The sequence below is a fragment of the Catharus ustulatus genome, chromosome 2 (genome assembly GCF_009819885.2).
Source record: "Catharus ustulatus isolate bCatUst1 chromosome 2, bCatUst1.pri.v2, whole genome shotgun sequence".
In the NCBI taxonomy this organism is placed as follows: Eukaryota; Metazoa; Chordata; class Aves; order Passeriformes; family Turdidae; genus Catharus; species Catharus ustulatus.
In genome coordinates this window covers 95628666-95641120 of record NC_046222.1, presented here as the reverse complement: position 1 = coordinate 95641120, position 12455 = coordinate 95628666, and the positions used below count along the sequence as shown (strand labels likewise).

The 12455-nt window shown below is 40.3% G+C and overlaps 2 long non-coding RNA genes across 17 annotated transcripts in view; one reads left to right on the top strand and one right to left on the bottom strand.

Annotated features, from left to right (window-relative positions):
- Positions 1-12455, top strand: part of LOC116993008 — a 102540-nt gene that overhangs the window by 9238 nt on the left and 80847 nt on the right. For 10 of the 16 annotated variants that reach the window (XR_004417163.1, XR_004417162.1, XR_004417161.1 and 7 more), the window contains exon 2: positions 268-377. The exons of 5 other annotated variants lie outside the window; for them this stretch is intronic. This is a non-coding gene — a long non-coding RNA (uncharacterized LOC116993008). Of the gene's footprint in view, positions 1-267; positions 378-503; positions 555-12455 lie in introns of all 16 variants that reach the window. One more of the 16 variants, XR_004417154.1, reaches the window with a different exon arrangement.
- LOC116993009 overlaps positions 1-12455 on the bottom strand; it is a 99317-nt gene that overhangs the window by 6081 nt on the left and 80781 nt on the right. The window lies entirely within an intron of this gene.

Sequence of the window (12455 nt, the reverse complement as noted above, 5' to 3'; positions counted from 1 at the left end):
CCCGCGCCCTGCCGGACCCGCGCCCCTCGGTGGGCAGCGCTGCCCCGCGCCGGCGCTCCCGCCGCACTCCCGCACGACTCCCCTCGCCCTCCCCCACGCGTGTGCGGACGGTGCGAGGACCCACTCACCTCGCCACTGACGGTGCCTTTTCTCATGGCGCCCCTCCCCCCCCCATAAATAAAAAAAGCCCGACTATTTGCATAGCGTTCGGCATCCTCGCTCTGTATTTACCCCCACTTTTTTTATCACCCATCTACCTCCGCCCAGACCGACCCTTCTGCCCCACCCCACTCCCCCGCATCCCGGGTGCAACCGGATGGCAAAAATCAAAACTGGCTCCAATTTACCCCAGTTGTCTTCCTTTGAACACTCATAAGGTAGGTATGGTGGGATGCTGCGCTCCCACTCCCCATGTGCTCAGTGAGGTGCCTTCCTCTCCACCCTCTCCCCCCGCTCTCTATTCCTTAATTGGCTCTATCTTGATGTGCACTTGTTTTGTTTAGCCTATTTTACCATTGCGGACAAGATAGGCAGGAAAAGGAGCGTTTGACTTGGTATGTCTCTCTGATTTTTTTTCCCCTCTCCCTGCCTTCCGAAGTTAATTTGCATTCGAAGTCTAATCCATGTTTCAAAATCCTGGCATTTGAGGACCATATAGGAACAGGGCATTCATTTCTATTTTTGAGGAGGAGCCTCTCCGTCTCTCCTGCATTTGCTCCTTTCTGTATAATTTCATTGTGTTCACAAGTGACGGGGATTTGCATCAGTTATTTTGCAATTTATTTTTTAAAAGAGTTGGATCAAATTTTCTTATTTTTAAAATTGCCGAGGGAGCAAATACTAGGCATTAGAAAAGGGACATACATTATTAACAATGTTGCAAACTTAGTCACAGACTATATATTCATATATATGTATTAATCTGCATTCCTTGGAGTTGGATTTCTGCCTCCTGAACATCTGATTTTGATGACAGTCAGAGAAAGTCAACTATGCAAATATGAAAGTGTATTTATAGTTCCTCACATCTCTTTACAGGTGATTTTACTGCTATTTGCTACTCTTGCTCTAGCACTTAGTAGTTATTTCACTCCAGCAAGGCAATTAATAGGATTAGATGCTGCTTTACTCATTAAAGACTTTGCAGTTTATTCAGGTGTAACTTTCATCCGCATCTCTGGAAATAACTATGTGGCCACATGGACTTTATGTAAAGAATACAAAATATAAATGGACATATAAAAGATTGGTTTATATTAATGGTTCTTTCAATTCTTTGGATGTGATGAAGAATCCATCTATGTTGAGGCCTTTATGGGTCCTTTAAGGACTTTCACATATTTTATTTGTATCTATCTATAAAATGAATTTTCTTTTTGTATGTAATCATTACATGAGTGGCATATGTTGCATAATACGCATATGAGTCCTTTCAAGTGTTTCTGTACACACACAAATTTATTTTTCACAAATGTATGTGTGTACATACGTATGTGTCTATACATGTGTGTGATAAAAACATGCTGAAAGAGAAAACTGCCCAAAATAAAATATATTAATAAAGGAAAAGCTGTTAAGGTAATTCCCTGGGAGTTTGTAACCTGTACATTGCAAAAGTTGTTTTAGTTACAGACTTTACTGTAACTACCTACGTACACCCCCATCTCAGCATAAAAATCCTTTTGTGTGTATTTGCCCTTCTAAAACTAACTAAATGGGACTATGAATTAGGCCTAAAAAGATGCCACTGATATAAAAAACTTATAAAATAGTAATGGAATATGGAATTTTATATAGTGCCAACAACTTTAGCATGATTCTTGGCATAAGCAATTTAGTGCAATTTTATTTGTCTGAACCAGAATGATATTACAAAGTGAATTAATAGAACATTAGTACTGAAAAAAAGAAACAGTTCTTCCTTTGAAATATGAAGTGCCACTAACTTGAGATGAAACCTGAAAGTCAGTGAATAATATATGGGAAATATTAATATTTTAAATGTATCATATTTAAAATTACTGTGAACTTAAACAAGCTTTCATATCCAGAAAAACCAAGTAATTCATTTTAGGTTCTAATCTTATATGCAATGTTTTACAAATGAAGCAACTCACTAAAGAAGGGAAGTCAGGTATGTAAGCATATCTTGTTATTTTGCACATTAAATATGGTCTTTATGGAATATTAATTTAATTTTGGAAATGATAAAAAAGATCACTTATTTTATTTTTTTATACTACAATATAAGAAAAACATTTTAAAGTAGTTGATTAATTAGATGAAATGGACTGATATGGCCCATAATACCTACTTGGGCTTTTATACCGGTGAAACCCCACCACAATGGAACCTTTATAAAAAGTATGAAGTCAAGTAATGCAATCATATTTTATATTTAGAATGGGAGTTGATATGATTCAGTTTAATGTTGAGAAAAAGCGAGCCCTCTGGCACTTAATATTAAATTATTTTAAAATTACTCCTTCAAGTAAAGTTAGTAGAAAGACTACCATGGTTGAAACCCAGCACTAAAGCACAAGGGGAAAGTGGGTGATGCTGTTTGCCTTGCCATCAGTTTAAGTGTGAACAAGGTGTTACCCTTGGTTGTCTCCTTAGTTCAAGGTCTATTGCCCCCAGTGTTTCACTGTCCTACTCCAACGAGCAGGTAGAGCTCAGCCTCTGGAAACCAAACCCGTGCTGCTCAAGATGGGCCAAATCTTGCTTGTCCCATTCATTGAAGCCACATGGAGTTTTGTTCGTTTGGAATGAACAGAATCTAGCTCTCATTCTGCTCCCTGAAGTATTTACATTAGACCTTAGTATCAATGGAGATATTATTTTTGCATTTATTTGATGTGAATGGAGTTAGGTCTAAGGGCCACATTGGTCTTGCTCTTATGCCTCAGCTGTCTAAGGGTTACATCCTACACACCTTGACTAGTGAGTCAGGCAGCAATAATTGTGGTCACTACATGCTGATACATAGGACACGCATTACTGGGCATTTTGAACGATCAAAAAACCCCCATGCCCATGTCTTTGCACCAATGGGAAGTGCTGGATGTGTACGAGCTTAGCGGGGAGGGCACTTGTGTGTTTTGGGAAAGACTTAAGGCTGCCGTGGGGACTGTCAGCGCTTGTGAAGTGCCTTGTTGAAGGACAGCAGAAGTCTGGTTACTCTGTAGACTGGTTCCCATATAGACAGTTGTTCCCACTGTGAGCTAGTTGCAGGTGCCACAGAAGAAGACAGGGTGGTGATAGTGGGGAGGGGACACAATTAACACTTGCTACACAAGCAGATCTTTTTCTGTCCAGTTTTGGCCAAAGCTCTGGGACATTTGCTATGGTTCTCTCAATTATCTGCCGTTAATTTCAGTAGCTTGTGTTTTCATTACAAATGCCCAGTGTCCTTTGGAAACTCACTGTGGGCATTTTAAATTCAGAATAACTGTGATGAGAAAAAACCCGTGCTTTTCTTTTTAAAGCAGTTTTACCATTTAATCACACTTTGTTTAAATATGCATTTCTCTACTGTGAAATAACCTTTCTTTCCACATTTATGTGCACAATCCTAACTCATAGCAGAAAAAAACATTTTAAAACACTGTGTCATACTTATAGGATAATTATTAATCTTGTCAGAATAAAAAGCGTACTAAAAGTATTCCATACAAAGGTTTGTGCCTCAACATTTTTGAGAGTTCTTTTTAAAGTAATCAGAGATGTCATAACAGGGGGAGAAACCATACGATATATAGCACATAGTACAAGTATAAGACTCCTAGAGGACTATTTAGAAATACACAAAGCTTATTTTTTCTCCTTTTGGTTAGCAGACTACTTGATGAAAAGGTATGTTGTTATTTTTATTCCTGCTTGTACCTTGCAGTTCTATGAAGGCGATGGGAAACTACAAATTCCAGACTTTGGTATTTATATGTGATAGAAAACTAAAGAAGAAAAATGTTCATGACACATATCTGGAGGGATAAATACACAATAATCATGCAATCCTATAACAGAAAGAATAATTGACAGTAAACCCAATGTTAAATACAAGCAGAGTAATATTGTCCTAGTGAGAAATATAGCAAATAAAATGACATTGCAAAAGGACACTTATGAAACTTCCCCTATGTTTAGAATTTTCCAGCTGAATTTTCCTTTTTAATAATTTGTGACCATTGAGATATGGTTAGTGAACAAGCCAGTCAAAACTTTTCTGTCTTGATTTTCCTATCCCATATCTACAAATCCAAAAATTCAACTTGTAGTAACTACACTTAATGTTAGGAGGGTGATTTTGCTGCTTGTTTGCTTGGGTTTTGCTCGAGACTTGATTTCGCATACCCTGACTCATGCTGAAACTTCTTGTGCATGTGAGCAGTGTTTGTAGGGTCATCTATTTTTTTTGTGAAAGAGGGACAGCTTTTTCATACTTGGGATTCCTATAGGCACAGGAAAGGGACACTATAGGAAAGTGACTATTTTTCAAGGGTGTTGGGCATTTATTCCTTCATTTGACTTCAGTGGGAACTGTAAAAACTTGGTATTAAAACAAAAATGCCCATTTTTATTCAGAAAGTGAAGTGTTGACATGGAAATCTGACTTGTGTATCTCTGGCTATAATAAATTACTGGACATGTCTGTTTTTATCTGTTTAGCATCGGCTATACCTGTATAAAATGCAAACGTACTTTTCCTCATGTGATAACTGTTTGCTTTGCCTTTTTCTTCTAAGAGGTAGAAAAATTATTAAACCACTTCTGACTCGAAAAAAAACAGATAGAAACAATGGAAATTATTGTTCACTACTCAGTTAAGAAAATAAGTCTGTAATCTGCAGAGGGTGAATTATTTTATACACTACTGATTTGCCTTTCTGAAATTAGGATCTTTATACTGAACTCTTTCAGCTATTTTTGTTACTATTAGGAAAGAATAAGATGGAGATTTCAAATGCCTGTTAGAGACAGCTTTTTGCACTGTAACACTCTGAAACCTAAGGAAAATACAGCAAACTTTTTGAGGAGCCACCAATGGGGAGAGGAGAGTATCCGTACACACTTCTGTGCCAATGAATGCTGTAGCAGATTGTGTGCACCTGGGGCCAAGGGCCTTCTTTTCAGAAGAGGACTAGCAGAAGAACCAAACCCCATGACTAGTTATTGATCACAGTCCCCTCAGTACAGTACAGTACTGTCAAGTTTTGGGATCAGTTTTTGCTGGGTGGTACTGAGTTTCAACTGGGAAAGGAGCTCAATCCAAAGCTCTGTGTACCCTCTCTGCCCACACTCGGGGAATAATTTCTTTGTCTGCAGGTGGCAGTTGAAGCCATGACCCTCCTCCCAGCAATGCCCAGGACAAGCTGGCCCCACGGCCCCCAACAGGAGCTGTGGTCTTTGGGATGGGAAGGGTTCACTGCTTTGTTGTGTGGAGGCCATAGGGACCGGGCTTTCTTCTGCATCCTGATGTCAGCTTTGCACTCTGGTTTCATCTCTAACCTCTCTTTTAGGGTTTCTTAAATTTTAGATCCTGGCTTCATTTAGAAACGATTGGGCTGTGCTCAGCACTGGCTGTCTTGATAGGTTTGAAATTCCAGGGAAACCTCAATATAGGCATTTTCTAAACACAGTAAGCAAAGCACACTGGAATATTAATAGGTGAAACACATTTTAAAGGGGCAACATCACTTTGTTATTTTGTCTGTTGAAGCATATTGGCCAGGGGCAGCTTGGGGGAGTTGCAGTAAAGCCACAAGTGTTCTTCACAATTTAAAGCTTCTGTACTTTAATTATTTCTATTTTTTTTTTCTGCCACTGTAAAAGATCCCCAGAGACAATGGGGCTGTGACACTTAGCAACAGGTTATCCTCAGTGTGCAGGGAGCACCATAAAAAACCACAAAATGGACACATAGAATAAAATACAACACCTGCTCCCCTGCTTTTCAGTTTCTCTACTTTTTGCTGTTAGTTACATTACAAGCAGTGGGTAAAAAGGAAAAAACCTAACCAAAAAGATGGAAATGCCATCTCTTACTGACAGAGCCTCTGCAAATTTGCTTGAAGAACTATCTCAAAAAACATAATAATATTAATAAAACATTCTGTGCTGTTCTGGACTTTATTTAAACACAGACTTATGGAGCTGGTCAAACACTAAAAATTAGAGAGTTTGGTACTGCAGTTGCTTTGGCGTATTTTTCACCATTGTAATGGGCTACAGGGAAACAAAGGAGGATATGAATATAGGGCAGTTGGTATTTAGGCTTGGGTGGCACTTTCACTTGTCGTAAACACCTTTTAAAAAAATCTATTTTCCTTCTATCATATTATTGAATTGTAGAAGATGTTCATACAGAAAAGTTGGAATTATTTCATAACCAAAATAAGAAATGTTTTTTGTAATATATTTCTCATTGTCAGCCTCTTTACTGATAAGGAATCCTAAGGTCCAGGTTAAACTCACCAGTGGGGTAGAATGGGCTGTTAGAGAGTGAGATGGTAGATGGATGTATTCCTCACCTTCCAAACCCAGTTTCTTTATAAAGCCGTAGAAAGCAAGCCTTTTCATAGAGCATCAAATAGCAAGCTCAAGAACAACACTACTATCACACCTTTCATGGTAGTTTTTTTCAGGCGTCTGCCCCTGGTTTTAATCCAAAGGAGCTGCTTAGGGAACTGGTGTGTCCGGCTTTGGTGTTTGCCGGCTGAGGAAGCGGTATGCCCTTTGTCCCTCACCTGCAGATGCCTTGGATGCTTTTACTTTACCGAGGCAAGCGCTTCCCAGTGGGCTACATTCAGAAAGTGCTTTTCATAGCATTAGTACAGAACCAAGTTACAAAAGAATATTAATCTAATACATTCCAAAATTCAAATATGTGTGATTAATAAGCATTATTATCTATAAATAAGGCTCTAATGATACTTTGGCAGTGTTGTAAACACAAGAATCAGAAGCAATTATTGTCATTATTGTTCTGCAAGTACCTTCCATGAATACCAAATGGATATTACTGTCCAGCTCCTTGGCACATAGAAATCCTGTAAAGAACTGTTGTCAGTCAGTAAGGCCTGGCCGGCTGCTGTAAACTACGTTTGTGTAAAATGTAGCGTACCTAAAGACAAAGCCGACGAGTTATTGAAAGCAAGATGACCAATTAAAAAATTTATTCTTTGTCCTTTGCAGTACCCAAAATTATGTTAAATAAAGCCTATGAGAAAGTTTTCCCATCTTGTGAGATGAACTGTTTGTGTGATGGCTGTGATTAAAAATGGAAATGGACTCTCTGCCAAAAACACTGCCCTTCTTTGTGTGAAACACACAGAGGTGAGGATGTCCCAGCTGAAAGATGGTGTGTAAAGACAACATCCCTCACCCCTAGATGTAAGAAGTAAGGCAGGACTAGTTTTCAGGAACACAGGATGAAAGGGGTCTTAACCCTCGTCACATTTACCTCTCCTCAGTTTGTACAGGTCCCGTAGACTGGAGTCACGCTGGCGGCCGGGTCCCATTCTCTGTGACACCCCCACTCACCCGCCTTTGGCAGTCTCACCTCCCTCACCAAACCTTGCTGCCTTAGATGGCGCCAGCCAACAGCAGCATTTTGTGGTGGGTGTTATGTTGTTCTTCGGGTGCCAGGGTGTCATCGCGAGCAGGAACAGTGTGGGTCTGACTCTCCGAATATGCAGAAAGAAAAAGTATAAAAAAAACCCCAACTAAACCCCAAACAGTAAGCTTTACTTTCCAAATGTGTTCAATTCTTCTTTCCTCTCCTTGATATTTGGGGCGTGCAGCACCCTATACCATGTGGTTTAACATTTTGTTCTCTATTTGTAGGTCAACATTTCCATGATTAAACTTCATCCTTTATTCAGCCTGTTCTGGCTAGGCTTTGCAGCACATGTGATATAAGCTGTTTTCACAGCTAGTAGGCCAAATCTTACTCTGAATAAGGGAGCCAAACATATGTGACTGAGTCAGACACTTAAATCAACTCCTTGGTAAATGGGAGATAACTCCAGGTGCAGTGATGAACACTGAGAACCAAAAAAGTGGGAAGGGTGGCCAGCGTTCCTCTGTGTAGGAAAGGAGACATCCTATGCACACAGGCAGTGAAATCATAGCCCTACCCAAATTTTGCTCTCCTGCACTTGCCTGAGGATACAGAGCCCTCTCTGAAGTAATTAGGAATTTTTCCATTCAGGGTCAGGCTAGCCTGGGGCAGGCTCAGCTGCAGCTGGGAATGGAACAGGCTGTGCAAGAGGGGGACAAAGCAGCAGGAACAGAACCCACCCTACATTCGTGGCACACACAAGAAGGTTGCGGGGGGAACATGGAGCACTTTACCTACAGCATTATGTTTCTTTGACTAGCCCTCCCTTCTTCTCCCTTACCTGTCTCATTTACACACAAAGACTGGTGGCTCTTCTTTCGCTTGGTGGCATGTATCGGTTGCTCTAAGTCCACGAAGTTGGACTGGGTGACCTATCCACTTAAATCAGTGGAACAATTCCCAGAAGCACTGGCCATCTAGAGTGAGCGTGACCCATCAGTAACCCTTGGTGCAGAGGATTTTTGTAAAAGGACTCTGGCTGTGTGGCCAGCAACCCTCTTCCTGTCCTTCCTTGCTATTTCCCTGTAAATCTGTTAAGTTCTGGGAAGCCTACAAGGCTCATCAGGGACAAAAAGAAGTGCCAGAGGATCAAGGGATCCTTTCCCAGGGCTGGACTGGGTTGGGGCTGTTGGGTTGCTACCCAGTAAGTATCGGAGTGAATAGTAAGAGAGTTCCTGCAGGAGGTCCAGAGAGGACTTATTTTCCTCAAATGGACACGACTGTACCCATAATATTGTAGGGAGAAGACTGTGCTTCATCTATAATTTGGTGATGAACTGCAGCATCACAGAAAGCAGTTGACAGTGAACCATTTCTGTCAGGAACAGGCACTTCCAGAGCTACACTGGGGCTGCCTCCCTCAGCTAAAGGAAATACAGGCAACATAGCAGGACCTTTTTTGTTGTTTGTATTTTTTTTGTTTGTATGTTTGTTTCTTTGTTTTAATGGCACCCATTCTTTAGGTTTTGTTAATTTGCTTAGATTATTTTCAGTAGCTTTTTTTTTTTCATTTAGGAAGAAAAACATATCCTGCCCAAAACTAAATCTGTTTTCTAGATCTTCAGTGAAAAAGGTCAAATGGTGACTACTGTGGCTTTGTGAGTACTGTTATTCATAGTTTAGAAAGTCCTGTCCTGATAAGACACAAGGTACACAACACATATAAGATGAAGTTTATGCACTTGTCTGAGCTTTTGAGGGCCTGCCTCATGGCTGGGCAAATCCCTGGCCATGCATTTAGGCATCTAATCCACTTCTCTGCCATTGCATTGGGAAGAAAAGCCTGCTGGCTACGAGATGTTACCAAGGACTTAATGCCTTCAGTGCTTGTCATGCAGTTAAGGGATGCTCTACTGAATGAGGCACAATAGATGATCTGGTCTGGTGTGCCTTGGGGACATGGAATGGTGCAAGGCAAGGGTAGGATGAACACTCCTGGAAAGCAAGAGGGAGAGTACCATGATTCTGCCCTCACTGGAGTGAAAGTTAATCAAGAATATGCTGGAATAAATTCCTATGTGCATCAAAGATACATTGGTATCAAATTAATGGAAAGGAGAAGGGAATTTAGGACAGCTAAGATCTGCTGATAGGGTCAAGTGACCACCCTGTCCTCGGGTCTACATTTTGAAAACACAAATTGCACTTTGGTTTCACTTTTAAATGTGTAAGCCAAATTGTGATGCTTACAGAGAGAAAGAAGATTGGAAGAAGATGGGAAAGTCCTGTGATCAGGGAGTGAGAGGATTGCAGCATGGTGTGGTGTGGAAAGTTGAGCAAAAGGAAATTAGAATTTTTCTCTCCAACTTATTTAGACAAAAGAAATTAAATTTCCATTTTCTTATGCTTAAATAACAGTCTCCCTCTTCCATGGTATAAAAGATCCCGAGATCACACAAGAATGAATTAAGACTGTGGTAACAGACATAATTTCAAGTTAATGAAGAGACAGTATGTTTTGTATTATCTTTTCTCTTGTTTTTGATTGCTGTTTTTGGGGGGTTGATATTACTGTAAGTAAATACATTTGTCTTTTGTTTCATTTCCCCCCTGTGACCTATTTCATTTAATTAGAAGGAAATGCATAATAGGAAATGAGTATCATCACACTGGGCTCCATCCAAAGCCTATGAAATCATCAGGAACCTTTCCCGGGCTTTTCACTGTCGCTGGGTCCAGCCCAGCAGAAAAGATGGGCTATTTCCACCTTATCTAGAAGAATGTGTGCTGTCAGTGCAAAAATATTACAGTTCTTGTTTTAAGGTCTGGCCCCAATACCAGGGAAGGATTTTGCTACTGCATGTGTATCTCTGCGCCACATGTTTCACATCTGTGGCAGCTCGTTAAAGGATAAAGGTTTCTAAAACTTTAACTCTGAATATACATATAAAAAGAAGATATGAATTAAGGAAAAGATAAAAGATATTGATGGAAGTACAGGAGATGCTCTTTAACATGCATATTATTGACTCAATAGATTGTTACGGCTTCAGAGCTATTAGGGTCTGCTGTGTCAATGTGTACTTAGGGACTGTTTAATATGCAGATGGTTGACATGACAGACTGGAGCCATTACAGTCTATCATGTCAGGGGGGATACATGAATACGCACTTTGCCAACACTGTAAAAAGTCCCTTTAAAATGCAGTAGCTGTTTTTTACAATAATTTAATAGGTTTGGTTCTTCGGATGCCCAGAGACTTGAGAGTCTGGATTTATCAGCAACAAAATTTATTTCCAAATTAAGTCATTTTCCATGTGGAATGTGCAGTCTGGAGCACAGGGTGTAATCTCAGATACACAGCTCCTATCAAATCTTGTAAAATTAGCTACTGCACTTGTGCATGTGTAGAAGAGATCAGAATCTATCTGTCGGCATGTGTCTTTTTGAAGAATATAGTTTTGTCTTTTTGAGGGGTAAGGGAGAATGTCTTCTCTTTTTTCATTCAAATAATCTTCAGTAGCAATTAAATAGCTTATGCTACCTAAGAGATCAGTTATTACAAGATAAACAGCATGACAGTTTGGAAAACTGAATAAGTCTTTGATTATTTACTTAGTTTTGATATCTGCTATTTGCCTCAAAATGCTAAAAAGTGAAGTATAAGATACAAACATGAAAGACTCATTTGATCATCATAAGGAAAGGAATCAGTAGTTTTGCTTTTCTTTTCCTCAACAACTTATTTTTTATTAAAATAGCAAAGCCAAGTGTTGTGTTTAATAAGATATATTTTTTCATTTGAATATCAAATGGAAAAATACAATTAAAATATTTCTGCTTTTACATTAATCGTAGGCTATATTTCAGCAATGCATATATCTAAGAAGCTCAGCATACACATTTGGTATATATTAGATGCTTCTAACAGATGCCCAGACCTCTTCCCCTGATTTTTAATGTTCTTTTTTATGGCAGTGATCCAGGGACATTTTAATTTGCAAGCCTGTGAACTTGGAAATAATACTTGTAGTGGGGCATTATGTCTAGTCCATTCCCTCTAAGTTTATTGTCCTGTGTCACCTAGCTCTGATTTTAGCTGATTTGCTGAACTGAGTTTCACGGTACAATTCCAGCAAAAGCACTCTGCCTTGCAAATAATAGTAATTGTGCAATATTATAAAGGTCTTCCCTCTTATCTGTGGGAGAGTTGGGGGGAAATTCTAAAAAAATGTGCATTTTTAGGCAAATGTGATGACTGATTTCTGACAGCTCCTTTTGCCATCTGATGCTAACAGGGAGACCATGGCTGCAGTCTGGTTATGGTGGTGATGGATAGGGCAAGTGCCAGGAGGTAGAAGGTGCAGAGAGCGTATTTCCCATAACCTGTTACACAAGTGCTCCTGAGTCTTCTGTGAGATTTCTACAATGACACAGGAAAGCCAGGAAAAGCTTAGGGAAAAAGAGAAACCTGGAAAACCCCAGGAGGTGACTTCTTCTTATAGCTGAATTCACCCTGTGCTCACGGAGAGGTCCTTAACGGGAGATACCTCTCGCTGGTGCTGAGTTCCCTCTGCAACAAGGAAAGGCCAAGCAGCAGCAGCCTGAGTTGCAGGAAAATATGTTGTGGTTTCAAACTGCATCAGTACCTGTAGGAAAGGTGAGCTTTGTTCCCTCCCCAGCTCTGGGATGGTGGGCACATCCTTGTGGCTGTGAGCTGTGACTGACTGTGGCAGCTCCCACAGCTCTTCTGCCTCCACCTCTGGCCATCATAGTGGCTGAGGGGACACATGTGACTCTTCGGTCCTCTCTGCCCTTCTCCTTCCCCAGTGCAGCCCTGGAAATTCCACATCCCTCTCTGTGTCACTCATGTGCAGGGAAACATTGTCAGCT